This window comes from Gymnoscopelus microlampas (assembly GCF_963454915.1).
Source record: "Gymnoscopelus microlampas genome assembly, chromosome: 16".
In the NCBI taxonomy this organism is placed as follows: Eukaryota; Metazoa; Chordata; class Actinopteri; order Myctophiformes; family Myctophidae; genus Gymnoscopelus; species Gymnoscopelus microlampas.
In genome coordinates, this window is record NC_139953.1 from 5430457 (window position 1) to 5447605 (window position 17149).

General features: G+C 42.5%; 1 protein-coding gene across 1 annotated transcript in view; it reads right to left on the minus strand.

Moving 5' to 3' along the window:
- Nucleotides 1-17149, minus strand: part of LOC311062504 (clathrin coat assembly protein AP180-like) — a gene marked incomplete at both ends in the record, with an annotated part of 63046 nt that overhangs the window by 41993 nt on the left and 3904 nt on the right. The window lies entirely within an intron of this gene.

Sequence of the window (17149 nt, forward strand, 5' to 3'; positions counted from 1 at the left end):
TTATTCTTATTCGTACTTTTTAATTACTAGTATACCTTGCTGTTGTATTGTATTGTTATGTTAGCACAGTTCTACAGAACAGGTCCTGCAAACATTTCACTGATTGGAACTTTATTGTGACAAATAAAACCTTTCTTGCATCCGATTCTTGATTCTCGAGGTTGAGAATCAGAATCAGAAACAACTTTATAGGCTCTATTCACAGCAGCCATAGTATGAAGACATTCGCAGGTGTTACCAATGATACTAATGAAGGCTCTGTTCCATTCTGGTCAAACAGAGTCAGGGTGCTGATATTGTGCATGTTGGCCCACAGGAAACACTCTGTTACACCAGTGGGTCTACAGTTGGGGTCCAGGGACCCTCATGGGCTTCCAAATGGCCCCTTGGGTGCAATACGTTAGTCCGACAAACCATTCCTCCGGCTTCCAAATGGCCCCTTACAGGTGTGTAACTCTGAGAGTGTACAAATGGAACCAAATGGACCCGTAAGGGTCCATTTGGTTCCATTTGTACACTCTCAGAGTTATGGGGGTCGTGGAAACCACTGTGCTACACTAAATGGAACAGAGCCTTCATTAGTATCATTGGTAACACCTGTGAAGGAAGTGATAATATGGCTGCTGTGCATAGAGCCTATCGTCACATCTCAGGTTTACAGGTGTAAAGAAGAGGGGGAAATGATTTGCATTTTTTATGCAAGCTTCATCATTTGTGGTTTTCAGGAAAGGGAGGAAGGATAGAGATAATTTCCGGCCTTTGCCCGGCTTGGCGGAGTCAATAACGATGACAAGTAGGCTACAAGAAGAAAACTGACTCACAATGTAGGGGTTATCTCTGTTGTAAATATCTGTTCAAACAAAGCCATTAATAAACACAGCTGGGATTGTACTTTGGTCATATGAGGACATTACGGGTTCTGTTGTAAATGTCAAAGCTATTTCCTCCCCAGTATAGTCTTCTAGAGACAGCCAATGAGGATGTTGTTGATACAGTAGACCGGAGACACGCAGGCTAGGAGACACGCAGGCTAGCAGCGCATCACGGATTCGGCATGCACAAGCGCCCACGCCTTCACGTGCTTGATTTCGGCGGATTTGGGTACTTTTCCCCCCGTTTTTTGTTACTTTATTTTGGTTTTAGGGTTAGGGTTAGGTTTAGGTTAGGGTTATAGATATATAAATAAAAATATATATTAGGGATGTCCGATATTATCGGCCTCCCGATATTATCGGCCGATATTAGCATAAAAATTGATATCGGGAAAATATCGGTATCGGTTTTTGAAGAAAAAAAAAATTTTTTTTTTTTTTTTTTTTTTTTTTGCTTTATAAATAAGTTACAGGAGTTCTTACTGTATATGGTGTGTATGATATGAAATTTGAGCTTACCCTAATCACAATAATCCCCGCATATATCGGTATCGGTTGATATCGGTATCGGTAATTAAGAGTTGGACAATATCGGTATATCGGTTATCGGTAAAAAAGCCAATATCGGACAACCCTAATATATATATATATATATATATATATTTTTTTTTTTATTGGTGGCTTTGGATAAAACATTGGTGGCTATAGCCACCGAAGCCCCCGCCTAACGACGCCCCTGCAGTAAGACCTGTATTTTTGAATCACAGAATACTTCAGAGTCTTTAAAGCTGCACTATGTAAACGTTCCTCTTCTACCCTGGATTTGAACCCTGTTTCCTGCGCAAGTGCTGAACTTTTTTTTTTACCATTGAGCTAATAGAGCTGGGGCCTGTTCCTCAAAAGGGAATTAGAGCTTAAGCCTGGCTTTAACACCTATCCTGGCTTAATTTAGCCAGAATTAGGGCTGAATCGGTTCCTCAAAAGCTCAATTAGCTTGAAGATTAGTTTAGCCAGTTCACCCTGGCTAAGTTTAGCCATGACCCGATTCCTCAAAAGAGAATTGAAGCAATCCTACCTTAGTTACCATGGCAATTTAGCTGTGAAGTTAGCCATTCTGAGTATTTTCAATACTTTAACTTCTATCCACTACACCTCAGGAAAATATTGTACTTTTACTCCACTACAATTATTTGAAAACTTGAGTTACTAGTTACTTTGCAGAATTTGATTATTACTTTAAAAAAAACATACATTAACCACTTCAGCCCTATATACGTTTTGGCCATTTGAAAATAGCCGATACAACGATTTGTATACATTTGAAAACTTGTGAAATGGGACATTCTGCGTAATGAGTACTTTCTACTTTTGGTAAGTACATTTTGTTACCAATACTTTTGTACTTTTACTCAAGTACATTTTTTATTCCGGACTTTTCCTTGTAACAGAGTACTTCTACATTGCAGTATTGATACTTTTACTTAAGTAAAAATAATGTGAGTCCTTTATCCACCACTGCCATCAGGTCAAGATTGGTGTCAGATCCAGTGTTAGATTGGGTGTATCAGAAGCAGAAGCATGGTTCGCCAGTAAGCATGGCTCGCCACAGAGGAGGAGTGTAACAAACGTAGGTGGCGAGCAGCAGCAGCGGCAGCAGCACCTTGGGGCTGTTATTATGGATATCGATCAGCCCCCATGGCCTCGTCTCAAGTACACCTCTAGACATCCACTCTGCTGCTGCTGCTGATGCTCGCACTAAAAATACTGCCTGGCAATCAGTGCTGATGACATTAACGGCCATAATGTGGCCGTTGATGGGGATAAGAGAGAGAGAGAGAGAGAGAGAGAGAGAGAGAGAGAGAGAGAGAGAGAGAGAGAGAGAGAGAGAGAGAGAGAGAGAACAAGGGATAAAAAAAGAAAGAGAATGGGTAGAAGTGGAGGGATGGGGTGTTGTTGAAGGTCTTAATGGCTGAATGATAGTTCTTTGGTGGACAGATCTTTGTGAGCTTGTAGATAGTCTGTTTTCACTGAGTTAGGGTTTCACTGTAGTTTGGGTCCCAGGGAGACATCAAAATGCTCTTTTTAGGTCTCAAGCTAAAACGTTTGGGAACCCCTGGATAATTGCTAATGACTTGTGTGGAGACTAGCCTCGCTGACCTTACACTCACACACACACACACACACACACACACACACACACACACACACACACACACACACACACACACACACACACACACACACACACACACACACACACACACACACACACACACACACACACACACACACACACACACACACTCTCTCTCTCTCTCTCACACACACTATACGGTCTGCCTATTCACCTGTTTCCTAGGCTTTTCACTTCCTGTGTGTGTTCCACTTCCTGTCGATTTGATCCAATGAAATCCAATGAAACTGGTCAGATGACTAATGATATCAAATTAAATCCGACAGGAAGTGGAAAACACACAGCCTAGGAAACAGGTGAATATGCAAATTTGAAGCATCACATACACAATAGGCTCTATTCACAGCAGCCATATTATGAAGACATTCACAGGTGTTACCAATGATACTAATGAAGGCTCTGTTCCATTCTGTTCAAACAGAGGCAGGGTGCTGATATTGTGCATGTTGGCCCACTGGAAACACTCTGTTACACCAGTGGGTCTACAGTTGGGGTCATGGGCTAACTCTGAGAGTGTTGGTTCCATTTGTACACTCTCAGAGTTATGGGGGTCGTGGAAACCACTGTGCTAGACTAAATGGAACAGAGCCTTCATTAGTATCATTGCTAACACATGTGAAGGAAGTGATAATATGGCTGCTGTGCATAGAGCCTATTGTAAACCGCTAAACAGTGGCGTTAGAATAGTGCCGTTAGAAACAGAGGCCCCCGGGAGTAAAGTACCTGTCCGTCACCGAGGCCACCAAAGGGGTTCAAATCCACCGCAGTGCTCTATAAGAACGCAGTGTTCAAGGGAAGGGGAAGCCAAGTGGGGAGAACAATGGGGGTGTTGAATGGGAGGAGAAGGATGGAAGGAGCTATGTCCTCACAAGACCCCCCCCCCCCTCTCTCAGAAGGTGGGGGGGATGGACTTTTCGGTGGACTATACCTCTTACTTTACACTTTGGTTATTCAAAAATAGCAGATATACAAGCTGGGCTATGAGCTGGTAGATCTGCTATTTTTGAAAAAGCGTGAAAAACATTTGTAACTGTCAAATGTAAACAAATTCTGTATTTTCAAAATTTTGCGTTTTTTGGGGCGGATTTTTTTTTTTTTTTTCGTGTTTTGGTTACTTTATTTTCGTTTTAGGGTTAGGATTAGGTTATTTAATTCGTATTTTTTTTTTTTGAGGGTGAGGGTGTCGCGTCGTACGCACAGTGAATGGCCGTGACGCCCCTGAACCAACCTATTCTCTTATTCTCTATACATGTGTTTGTGTGCTTGTTGATGTTCTTGTTTTTAACCAGCAGTACTTTGGTCAGCTTTGGTTGTTTTAAAAATTTGATTTGATTTCCTTTGATTTAATGAAAGCATGATGTTAGAGAAAAAATGTGATTCATAGGCGATGCCTAATACTTCTCTGCTCATCTGTCATACATGCCTCAGGCATCTGGACACATATATCCACTCCAAAATGTATATCTACACTAATAAATAATCCCTGTGAAAATATAACATTTTATAAAGTAATTTAAACAAACTGCTTTAACAGTCATTCGGTTAAGCTTGCAGATCTGCATGGCTGCGTTGGCTATTTGAAAATAGCAGATCTACAAGCTCACAACAGGTCCCATCGCGACGTGTTGTGAGCTTGTAGATCTGCTATTTTCAGCGCAGCAGCGATTCTGCAAGATAATTTTCGGGAGCCCCGACATTCTTTTCATGGACAGTGAGGTCTACAAACTTACAGTAGCTTGTCCTATGTTATGGAGTTATGTCATAGAGAGTTATGTAGGCTACACAACCTGGCTGGGTTAAGGATATAAACCCGACGCTACAATATTAACGTGGCGGCACGGAATCACTGCATTCCGCCCGAGTCTCATGTACCGCTACGCTACGGAAAGACGAAGTTGGGCGGGCACGTGTGTGTGTGCCTATGAATGAAATGTGATTCATAGGCGATGCCTAATACTTCTCTGCTCATCTGTCATACATGCCTCAGATATGTCTGTATTGTTCCTCTGCCTTGCAGACCAAATATATTGCTCTCTCTAGTGTGGTTCTGTTGTTGATATATATTGTTTACATCAGGGGTCTTCAATAGGGGGTCCGGGACCCCTAGGGGGTGCTCAGAGATACTGCAGCGGGGGGCCGCTAAATCTTTGTGTGATAGGGACTTTTATTTTCATTAACCACTTGATCCCTAGCATCCCAATTCTGGGGGGAACATAGCAGATCTACAAACCGGATCACAAGCCGTAAATACCAGATCTACAGTACAAGCTCACAACGAGTCTGCGACACGTTGGTCGACGCGCTGGTCGACGCGTTGGTCGGTGTGTCAATAGGCTCTATGCACAGCAGCCATATTGGGAATTAATTGGTCCCCTTCCTTACTTCCTTCACAGGTGTTACCAATGATATTAATTAAGGCTCAGTTCCATTCTGGTCAGGGAGCTGATATCGTGCATGTTGGCTCACTAGAAACACTCCATTTTGGTTCCCAAATGGCCCCTTATGGTGGGTGTGTAACTCTGAGAGTGTACAAATGGAACCAAATGGACCCGTCCATTTGGTTCCATTTGTACACTCTCAGAGTTATGGGGGTCCTTGAAAACCACATATGCAACACTAAATGGAAAAGAGCCTTAATTAGTATTATTGGTAACACCTGTAAAGGAAGTAAGGCAGGGGCCCAATTCATTCCCAATATGGCTGCTGTTGATAGAGCCAATTGTTCAAATGATGACTTGGGCTTTTAACCTCCTGTTGATTGATTGGCTACAATATATGTAGCCAATCATATGTATTTGGCAGCGGACCCCTATGTTAAAATATCATGACCCATTACAAGTTTTGTGTTGAAAACAGCAGATCTACAAGCTCACATTTTGTGATGCTTGTAGATGGGTTATTTTCAAATATTCTATGTATATAGGGTTAAAGTGGTTAAAATGATTTAGCTAGGGACCGGACCACACTTTGAGAACCACTGACTTAGGCTGGCCGCCTCAGTGAAATGGTGGAAGATGACAACCCCCCCCAAGCCTTTTCAAATGACACACACACACACACACACACACACACACACACACACACTCACTCACTCACTCACTCACTCACTCACTCACTCACTCACTCACTCACTCACTTACTCACTCACTCACTCACTCACTCACTCACTCACTCACTCACTCACTCACTCACTCACTCACTCAAACACACACACAAACACAAAGACTAACTGAAATGTGAGGGATTACATAACTCATGTTGCTGGCATATAGTAGCTACAAGTTAGCATCCATGCTAAGCAGTCCTTACACACACTACAGGACCATGTGCATTGAGTCATTTTCTGGCCAGCTTTAGGCTAATTATAGCCTTTGCTACTCTGTGCGTGTGTGTGTGTGTGTGTGTGTGTGTGTGTGTGTGTGTGTGTGTGTGTGTGTGTGTGTGTGTGTGTGTGTGTGTGTGTGTGTGTGTGTGTGTGTGTGTGTGTGTGTGTGTGCATGTGTGTGCATGTGTGTGCGTGCGTTTGTATGTGTGTGTGTTTATACCTGTGTGCGAATTGCTCTGCCATCTGGGTCATGTCATACGTTATAATCCATGTTCTGTGATCATGGTACAAGCTGTGGTAATTGCTTGACACGTTAACCACAAACAAAGCCAAGAAGGCGTGTACGCGCGTGTGTGTGTGTGTGTGTGTGTGTGTGTGTGTGTGTGTGTGTGTGTGTGTGTGTGTGTGTGTGCGTGCGCGCGTAATGAGGATTGACTGATCCAAATAAAGACTCTTAGGGTAATCCATGCTAGTCTGGAGAGCTGCAGTCTCTATCTCTGCCACAATCTGCACATGAATATTGTGAGAGACAACACATTATCTGTCCTGAGAGACTAGCAGAGCCCCTGAAGAATGAACTGAATGTACTAGAGGCAGGGGCGTCACGGCCATTCACTGTGCGTACGACGCGACACCCTCACAGATCCGTGATTTCATACCCCCCACTTTTTGAAAAAATAAAAAAAAAATATATATTTTTTGCTAATAAATCGGTAAAATCAGGCAAAAATAAGAATTAAACTAGAAAAAGTGCTCCTCGGAGCACAGGTCTCCGCCAGGTCATGTACGTTATTGTGGCCTCCTGGTGGCGCTATAATAGGCCAATGTGAAAAGGGTGCCATTTATTCTTAGGTCTTTCACGGCAATCAGACACAGCATTCATGATTTGAGGCATTTTGTTCCAAAAATGTGTTTTGCTAAGTTAGACCTGCTTGTGGCGCTATAACAGGCCAATGTGAAAAGGGTGTAATTTCTTCCTCGGCCTAGTGGGAATGTGCGTGTGAAATTTCACGGAAATTGCAAGCTGCGTTCATGATTTGAGGCAGTTTGTTCAAAACGGACCAATCCTGCAAACTTTGGATGGCAACCTTAACCAATGAGGATGGAATATGGGAAATCGGACAGATCAGGGTTGATCACATGACTATAGAGATACTGTGTATCGATTTGCATCACGTTTGGTTAAAAACTGTAGGAGTAATGTAAAAAAAATGGGTTTTACACAAATCGGCCTCCTGGTGGCGCTATAACAGGCCCATGTGACTGTGCCAACGGTGCCGGAGATTTGTGGTAACACACGGACAGGACGGACGGACACACGGGCGGACACACACACACACGGACGGAGGGTAAAACATACTCTCTCGCCATGCCTTCGGCCTGGCAGAGACAATAACCTAACCCTAACCCTAAAACCGAAATAAAGTAACCAAAACACGAAAAGAACTAACAAAAGCCCCACAAACTTTGCAAAATTTTGAAAATACAGAATTTGTTTACATTTGACAGTTACAAATGTTTTTCACGCGTTTTCAAAAATAGCAGATCTACAAGCTCATAGCCCAGCTTGTATATCTGCTATTTTTGAATAGCCAAAGTGTAAAGTAAGGGGTATAGTCCACCGAAAGTCCACCCCCCCCACCTTCTGAGAGCCCGTGACGTCCCTGACTAGAGCAGTGGTTCTCAAACCTTTTCATGCCAAGGAAGGACCCCCAAATGTATATGTATTTGGCCACGGACCCCCCCCCCCCATCTGAAAATAGTTTGTGCCAGGGACCCCCTGAAGAGAAGATTTATTATAAAAAATAAAATGATTTTTGACATTTTTCAAAAACTATTCAAAATATCAGATGTACAAGCCAGCAGCACACGGCACGAAGTGACGCGCTATGCGAGCTTGTAGATCTGCTATTTTTGGAATAGCCAACATATAAAAGTCCCCTGGGGGTCCCGGACCCCCTCTTTGAGAACCAATGTAGTAGAGATCATGGGTCTTTAACAGGGGTCGTTCAAAAAGTGCTGTGAAACACATCTATGATGAAGCCGTCAAAGCTGCAGCATCACTTGGGAGACAAGGATACTCATCTCTCAGTACACTTTTGTAGAGGGGGTTTACTGCTTTGAAGACCCCTGTACTAGATGACGTGTGTAGCCTTTGTGTGTGCGTGCACATTCGTCCGTCCGTGCGTGTGTATGTGCAGTGTGATTCTGTATGCCTTGACTGTGTTCAGTGTTAAATGTTATGTACCACCTGCTGGAGGTTTTAGAAGGACAATAGCGTATGTTCTTCTGTTTTCTAACAACCAGTGGCAGTGACTTGTGAGGCAGAGCAGGGGTCTTTTAAGGTGTATCAGGCCAAGAAGAAAAAGAGCCCTACTAGTAAGTATAGGGTCTATGCACAGCAGCCATATTGGAAAGAAATTGGGCCTCTTCTTTCCTCCTTCACAGGTGTTACCAGTGATACTAATGAAGGCTCCGTTCCATTCTGGTCAGGGTGCTGATATTGTGCACGTTGGCTCACTAGAAAGAACTAGAAATGTGGTTCCCAAATGGCTGCTTATGATGGGTGTGTAACTCTGAGAGTGTACAAATGGAACCAAACGGACCCGTTTGTACACTCTCAGAGTTATGGGGGTCCTTGAAATAAGACAGCCACTGTGCCACACTAAATGGAACAGAGCCTTAATTAGTATTATTGGTAACACCTGTGAAGGAAGTAAGGAAGGGGCACAATTCATTCCCAATATGGCTGCTGTGCATAGAGCTTATAGGGCCCATGAGAATACAGTAAACTATTATAGGTTTTAAGTGACATTTATATAAATGATAAATGAAAGCATGTATCAGGCATTAGATACACTGTACGACAGTGTTCATTTCGTTGGCGAAAAATGATCGGCGACCACCCTTTCCACTGGCGAAAAACTGAATAAAAACTATGATGGCTATGATAAATAAATATATTGAGTCATGTTGTGCTTGGTTGAGTGTTGCGCTCCAAACATAGCCGATCTACAAGCTCACAACGGGTCACAGCGTGATGCGTTGTGAGCTTGTAGATCGGCTATTTTCGGCACACAGCTAAGTATAAATCAATTAAATTTAGATTTAGTTGACTTAAATCTTATGATATTTTAGTCAACTATATCTAGACTATAACTGAATCATTATTATGACTAAAATGTGACAAACACTAAATGTGATTTTATTCAAAAGACTCAAACTAAAAAAAGAATTGCTGTCAAAATGAACACTGCTGTACAAGTATAGACAGGTCATAAGAGCAATACTTCCTGTCTTCACAGACTTTTCTGGGGGACCTGATGACGCCTGTTGCCACGGAAACCAACCACCTACGCCTCTTCATAGCGACAGAATGCGTCACGGCGGAGGCGCCGTGGATTGATTGATGACTTCCTCTGCAGCGTTGGACACGTGGAAACCTCTGTTCCGTACGGTTGTTAACATCTCTTTATTTCTAGGTTGCACACACACACACACACACACACACGCACACACGCACACACGCACGCACGCACGCGCACGCATGCACGCACGCACGCACGCACGCACGCACGCACGCACGCACGCACGCACGCACGCACACACACACACACACACACACACACACACACACACACACACACACACACACATGCGTCGGTATAACTGAGGACATCAACATTTTAGCATAGCAATTTCAAGGAAATAGCATAGCAAGGAAAATGTACCGGAAATGCATTTACCGTAAATGTTTTAAATGTCAATAAATGCATTATTGCGGTTTCTGAAATGTAATTGTTTGCGTTCCAAATAACCTCTAGGAACCTGCAGCATTCATTTTGGAACAGTATACTTCTCTGATTTAGTTTAAAATAGGCTCTATGCACAGCAGCCATATTATCATGTCCTTCACAGGTGTTACCAATGATACTAAGGAACAGGGCCGCATTAACCGCGGAAGCCTGCAGGGCCCTGTGAGAATTGTGTATTTAATTTTTGTGTATTTAAAGAAAAAATTTTTGATTTATATTGGTCAAATAGAACCGAATTAGACCGAATTAGACCCGAATTAGACCCGAAAAAAATTCACGCGCTTCGCGCACGCGTGCATGTGCGTGAAATTATGCGACTGGGGGGGCCTTTGATTTTGTGGTGTTCCACGGCCCTGAGGGGTCTTAATGCGGCCCTGCTAAGGAAGGCTCTGTTCCATTTAGTGTAGCACAGTGGTTTCCACAACCCCCATAACTCTAAGAGTGTACAAATGGAACCAAATGGACCCGTAAAACTCTCAGAGTTACACACACATAAGGGGCCATTTGGAAGCCATGGTCCCTGGACCCCAACTAGACCCACTGGTGTAACAGAGTGTTTCCAGTGAGCCAACATGCACAACATCAGCACCCTGACTCTGTTTAACCAGAATGGAACAGAGCCTTCATTAGTATCATTGGTAACACCTGTGAATGTCTTCATACTATGGCTGCTGTGAATAGAGCCTATTGCAGTTCTAGCCAGACAACGGAGCTACCCAGAGGTGTATCGCTTCGTGCCGCGCTGTGAGCTTGTACGTCTGCTATTTTTTAAGTTTATTTTTAATATTGAAAGTGAATTCGATAATTTGGATAATTTAGATTATTTTTCAAACATAAATCTTCTCTACTGGCTGTCCCTGGCACAAAACCTTTTCAGGTGGGGGTCTGCGGCCAACTGCCTATCAATTTGGGGGTCCTTGACTTGAAACAGTCTGAGAACCACTGCCTTGCAAGAGAAGAGATAACTCGATTGAGTGATACAATGAATTCAGTAATAACATGTTCAGCGCCTCATCACTTGGGATCAAAGAAAGGTCATTCTACTATGTGGCTAACACCCTCAAAAGGTCAGGCCTGTTATCCCCCCCCCCCCCCCCCTCCTGAGTCCCCACAGTCCCCTTTGTCATTACAGTGCCATCCCATGACAATCCCATCAATCTGTAACCGTGGCGACAACCTCCCCCCCCCCCAAGGGTCAGACCAGTCTGTCATTGTATGACAAAGGAAGGCAAGTGTGTCCTTTTCAATGACCAACGAAAACAAACCAAAACAAACTACGGCAAATGCATCCACTGTCTGTTAACCACCGTTTTCAAAATGATGCGAAAAATATCCGATCTACAAGCTCACAATGTGTTGCATTGGCTATTTTTCGCCACGTCACGCACCGTCGGACGATAAGCATTAAAGGGCTTAAGTGGTTTAAGACATCAAGAGATGATCAATAATTCAGTCCTGCATGCATGCATAAACTGTACACGGCAGAACAGTTATGTTAAGACAGTAGCTCTGTTGTTGACCTGCGCTGACTCTCCTCAATGACGAGACAAATGCCTCTAAAATGTTGCTGCAAGTGATATTCCTGTGTGAAATTATTAAAACAAGTGCTAAATAGCTCTACAAATAGCTCTATTCCAATTACAATCATTGCTATAAATGGTAAATGGTGCATTTATATAGCGCTTTTATCCAAAGCGCTTTACATAGATTGTGCATTACATTTACCCATTCACACACACACTCATACACCGATGGCGGAGGAAACCATGCAAGGCACCAACCTGCTCATCGGGAGCAATTAGGGGTTCAGCATCTTGCTTAAGGACACTTCGACACTAACTCTGGGGGAGCCCGGGATCGAACTAGGAACCTCACGGTTCCCATCCGGCCGATCTACCGGCCACTCTACCCCTGAGCCACTGCCACTGCTATAGAGCAGTGGTCTTCAACAGGGGGTCCGACTCCGGGTCCCCTAGGGGCCCTGTGAGTTACTACAGGGGGGCCACCAAATCTTTGTGTGATAGGAACTTTTTTTTTTTTTACATTAACCACTTACACCCTAGCATCCCAATTCTGAGGGGAATATCTGCAGATCTACAAGCTGAGCTTGTAGATGCTATTTCCGGCAAAGAGGTTTGGTGTAGAGGTAAAGAAGAGCAGACCAAGTACAAGCCAAAGGTCAAGTTTACTAAGTATTGAGGGATTAAGTGGTTAGATGTCTTAAAATACACATTAACAGCATATTAATAGAAAATATGTAAAATAAACTAAAACATGAATTCACAATTTACAGATGATAGTGCTCTCAAACAAGTCTATGAATTTATGAAATGTAGCGGGGTCCCTGCTTCATCTCTCTCTCAGCTAAGGGGTCCTTGGCCTGGAAAAACATTGAAGACCCCTGCTATAGAGTGTTTGTCCAGTAACCCGCCTCTCCAACTCTTTAATTTTGGATACCAATTTCATTTCACGTATTGAATGGTTTAGGGCAGTGGTTCTCAAACTTTTTCATTTCAAGGACCCCCAGAATGATATGTATTTGGCCGCGGACCCCCATCTCAAAATATTTTGTTCCAGGGACCCCCAGAAGCAAAGATTTGACTTACAATTATTTGCTTTAAAAAATACATATTCAAAGATTTGCCCAACTTTTCACGATTTTTCAAAAATAGCAGATTTTTGCTATTTTTGAAGAGCCAAAGTATAAAAGGTTAAAGTGGTTCAAATCATTGTGACCTCTCAGAAAACGTAGAGGAGCAGCGTTCAGTTTTTATGCTCAACGTATCTGGAACACACTCCCAGAAAGCTGCAGGTCTGCTGCAACTCTCTTGTCAATCCAAGAGAAACTGGAAGCAATGAAACAAAAACAAAAAAAGATGAGTGAACAAAATTGGAACTGGAACATTATAAAATTTAGGCTGATAAAATATGTGTGTGGGGTCCTCTCTCCTGATTGGATAAAATTGGTATCCCAAAATGAAAATGTATTTTCTGTTCATTAAATAGCTGGAGAGACGGGGAGAACCAAACACTTTATAGCAGTGATCACCATTGGAATATATAGAGCTGCAATCTGCAAGTTTTACGGCCTCTCCCAATGAAGAGAGTTAATTGCAACTATGTGCGAAATACAATGATGACGGAGTGTCCAACCCGGTGAGCCATCTGCTTAAAATAACTTAATAGACATTCGACCAGAAAATAGCCGAACTGCAAGCCTTTTATCGTAGATTGGCTATTTTCGACAGACAAGACAGAGAACCAAGAATAGGGACACTAAGGTTAAATGTGATGTATCTACAGCGAGTTTAATCTGAGGTTGAAAAAAAAATGGCCTATCTGTTTGTTGAATATGTGGACCAAACTTCAACACAACATCTCAAAAAGAAAGCAATGGTGGATGTATGTGTCAACTAGTTATGTGAGCAATGTTGACAATGAATGACTTGTAGTAACATTGGTGCGGTCCTTTAAACATCTCCTCCACTAGTTGGTAAGAGTGGAAACGTTTTGGCCGTTTTTTCAGGTCTAGATATTCCTCCGGGGCGTTGAGCGCCCTGCCAAGAGAAGAGTGGAGAGAGAGGCACAGTGGCCTACATACAGTCAGTGTTGCCAGACTTTGCAAGAGAAACAAGCAACCCAGTCTATGAAAACAAGCCCCAAAGAAGCGTCTACTATGGACTACATGAGCACTTTAAACCTATATATAAATTTATATCGGTTATTTGAAAATACAAGCTTGTAGATCTGCTATTTCCAAATAAATCTGAAAAACTAAACATTTTGATCATTTTTATATGGGGGGGGGGGGGGGGGGGGGGATAAATACATATACATTTTGGGGTCCTTGACATGACAATGTCTGAGAACCACTGGTTTAAACAACATTAGGAAACAAGCCCAAATAAGCAACTACACTTTAGCAACAAGCTACAAGAAAAAACAACCCACAACTACCAATATTTACAAGCCACTTTACAGAAAAACAAGCCCAAAGTCCCTTATAATAAGCAGACATGGCAACACTGCCTACATACAGTACTCGCAGCTTGTTGAACTGGCCCGTACCAAATGGATACTGCATTCAACACATTAACCCCGCGAGCGATTCTGTTGACACGATCACAACATTGTCCATATGGCTCCCTGTAATCGCTTGACAAATCACGCTGGAAATGAACAAAGAACGGGCCTAGCTTGCAGTATCTCTAGAATAAATGGAAACAAGACACCAATGCTACAGCATTAGGACAACGCTCCACAAGTCCTACGGTATACTATTCTACCTCCTGGCACACAAACTGTGGAATAAACACCCCCCAGTGCAGTCAGAACTCTAGACTCACTCCCAATTGTCCATCTTAGTCTGAGGACCCACCTCTTCAGAAGAATACAAGAATGCTCGCCCCAAAACACGCTTGCCCCAGGTCAAATCCCCAAAAGACCTAGTCGTCACCAGGTATTCCTAAACGTAACCTCAGTAAAACAATGCCTAAACCTAACCTTATTCCTAAACGTAACCTCAGTAAAACTATGCCAAGACCTAATCTTATTCCTAAACGTAACCTCAGTAAAACTATGCCAAGACCTAACCTTATTCCTAAACGTAACCTCAGTAAAACTATGCCAAGACCTTATCTTATTCCTAAACGTAACCTCAGTAAAACTATGGCTAAACCTAACCTTATTCCTAAATGTAACCTCAGTAAAACTATGCCTAGACCTAACCTTATTCCTAAACGTAACCTCAGTAAAACTATGCCTAGACCTAACCTTATTCCTAAACGTAACCTCAGTAAAACTATGCCTAGACCTAACCTTATTCCTAAATGTTACCTCAGTAAAACTATGCCTAGACCTAACCTTATTCCTAAACGTAACCTCAGGAAAACAATGCCTAAACCTAACCTTATTCCTAAACGTAACTTCAGTGAAACAATGCCTAGACCTAACCTTATTCCTAAACGTAACTTCAGTGAAACAATGCCTAGACCTAACCGTATTCCTAAACGTAACCTCAGTAAAACTATGCCTAAACCGAAACTTATTCCTAAACATAACCTCAGTAAAACAATGCCTAAACCTAACCTTATTCCTAAACGTAACTTCAGTAAAACTATGCCTAAACCTAACCTTATTCCTAAACATAACCTCAGTAAAACTATGCCTAAACCTAACCTTATTCCTAAACGTAACTTCAGTAAAAACCTTATTCCTAAACATAACCTCAGTAAAACTATGCCTAAACCTAACCTTATTCCTAAACATAACCTCAGTAAAATATGGCTAAACCTAACCTTATTCCTAAACGTAACCTCAGTAAAACTATGCCTAGACCTAACCTTATTCCTAATCTTAACCTCAGTTAATTGAATACAAGAATACAAGAACCACTGGGGCCGAGTGTATTTTGGGGCAAGCTTTCCGGTTACCCTTCAGACTCCATTGAATCCCTTCTTTTCACCTTTGTTGGATAGATGCTAGCATACTATTGCGATATATATCTTTGTCACTTGTTCTTATGATTTTGTTACTTACAGTACATTTGTTTCTTCTTGGTCACAAATGTTAAGAATGCTATTATTTAGATTTGGATTGTGTACCTAGTATAGTATGTCCTATAGTTTCTTTGAGGCACTGCACTGTTCTCTCTGCACTCTACTTGTGTAACTATTTCACCTTGTTGTTCATTTATTGACTAGAGTTCATGCTTACTCTGCTTATTCTGATCTTGCAATTGTAGTTACAATACGAGGCAGTTATGAGGTTATTTTCAGGCAGGCATAGGCGGCCGTCTGGGTATCAGAGGGCAATTGGTTCACCCCTTGGCCCGCCCAGTCCATGTGCTGCAGTGATCCCAATAGATAGGCTGGGTAAATGCAGAGGATACATTTCGCGTAATGTGACAAATAAATACAGTAAAATATTTCTAAATAAAATGCCATAAAGGTGTGGGGACCATATTATGACTATGCATGCACCTCATGGTACCATAACACCACAAAGGCCTTAAAAACAAGGCTCCAGCCATCCCAAAACAAACTGGTATGGCTACTTCTTGGCCTCACATCTACAACTCATCTAACCCCTGCTCACTTTGCCAGGGTCGGTGGCTCAGGGTAGAAGACAGAGTACGGCAACTTGCACTGGGCCTGGTCTACCAGATACACCACAACGTTAAGATACCCATGTCCCTGTCAAAGTACTTCACACGCAAACTGCTAATAAATATTCAATCAATAAATCAAAATCTTTTTGGCTCTATGCACAGCAGCCATATTGTAAGACATTCACAGGTGTTACCAATGATACTAATGAAGGCTCTGTTCCATTCTGGTCAGACAGAGTCAGGGTGCTGATATTGTGCATGTTAGCTCACTGGAAACACTCCCAAATGGCCCTTTGCGGGTGTGTAACTCTGAGAGTGTACACATGGAACCAAATGGACCCGTAAGGGTCCATTTGGTTCCATTTGTACACTCTCAGAGTTATGGGGGTTGTGGAAATAAATCTGAGAGCCACTGTGCTACACTAAATGGAACAGAGCCTTAATTAGTATCATTGGTAACACCTGTGAAGGAAGTGATACTATGGCTGCTGTGCATAGAGCCTATTAAGAAAATGTTTGAGAACTATTGATTTAGAAGGCATTTGTAGAATCGGCCTCAAGTCTTAATGGGTTAATCATTTAGCCAGGGACTCCCTGGAACAAGTGACTTGGATGTGAGTCAACTTGTTCTGCATGGCTTTGATCTATATGGCTATGATCTGCTCAACAACTATTACGGTCTCAATGTCTGTGTGCACAATACACACATGCACACAGACGCACACGCACACTCAGGAGAATCACAGACATACCGTTGGGTTGCTGAACAAACACTCTATAGAGGTGATTGCCATTGGAATATAGAGCTTTAACTTTTAAAGACGGGGTGCCGTG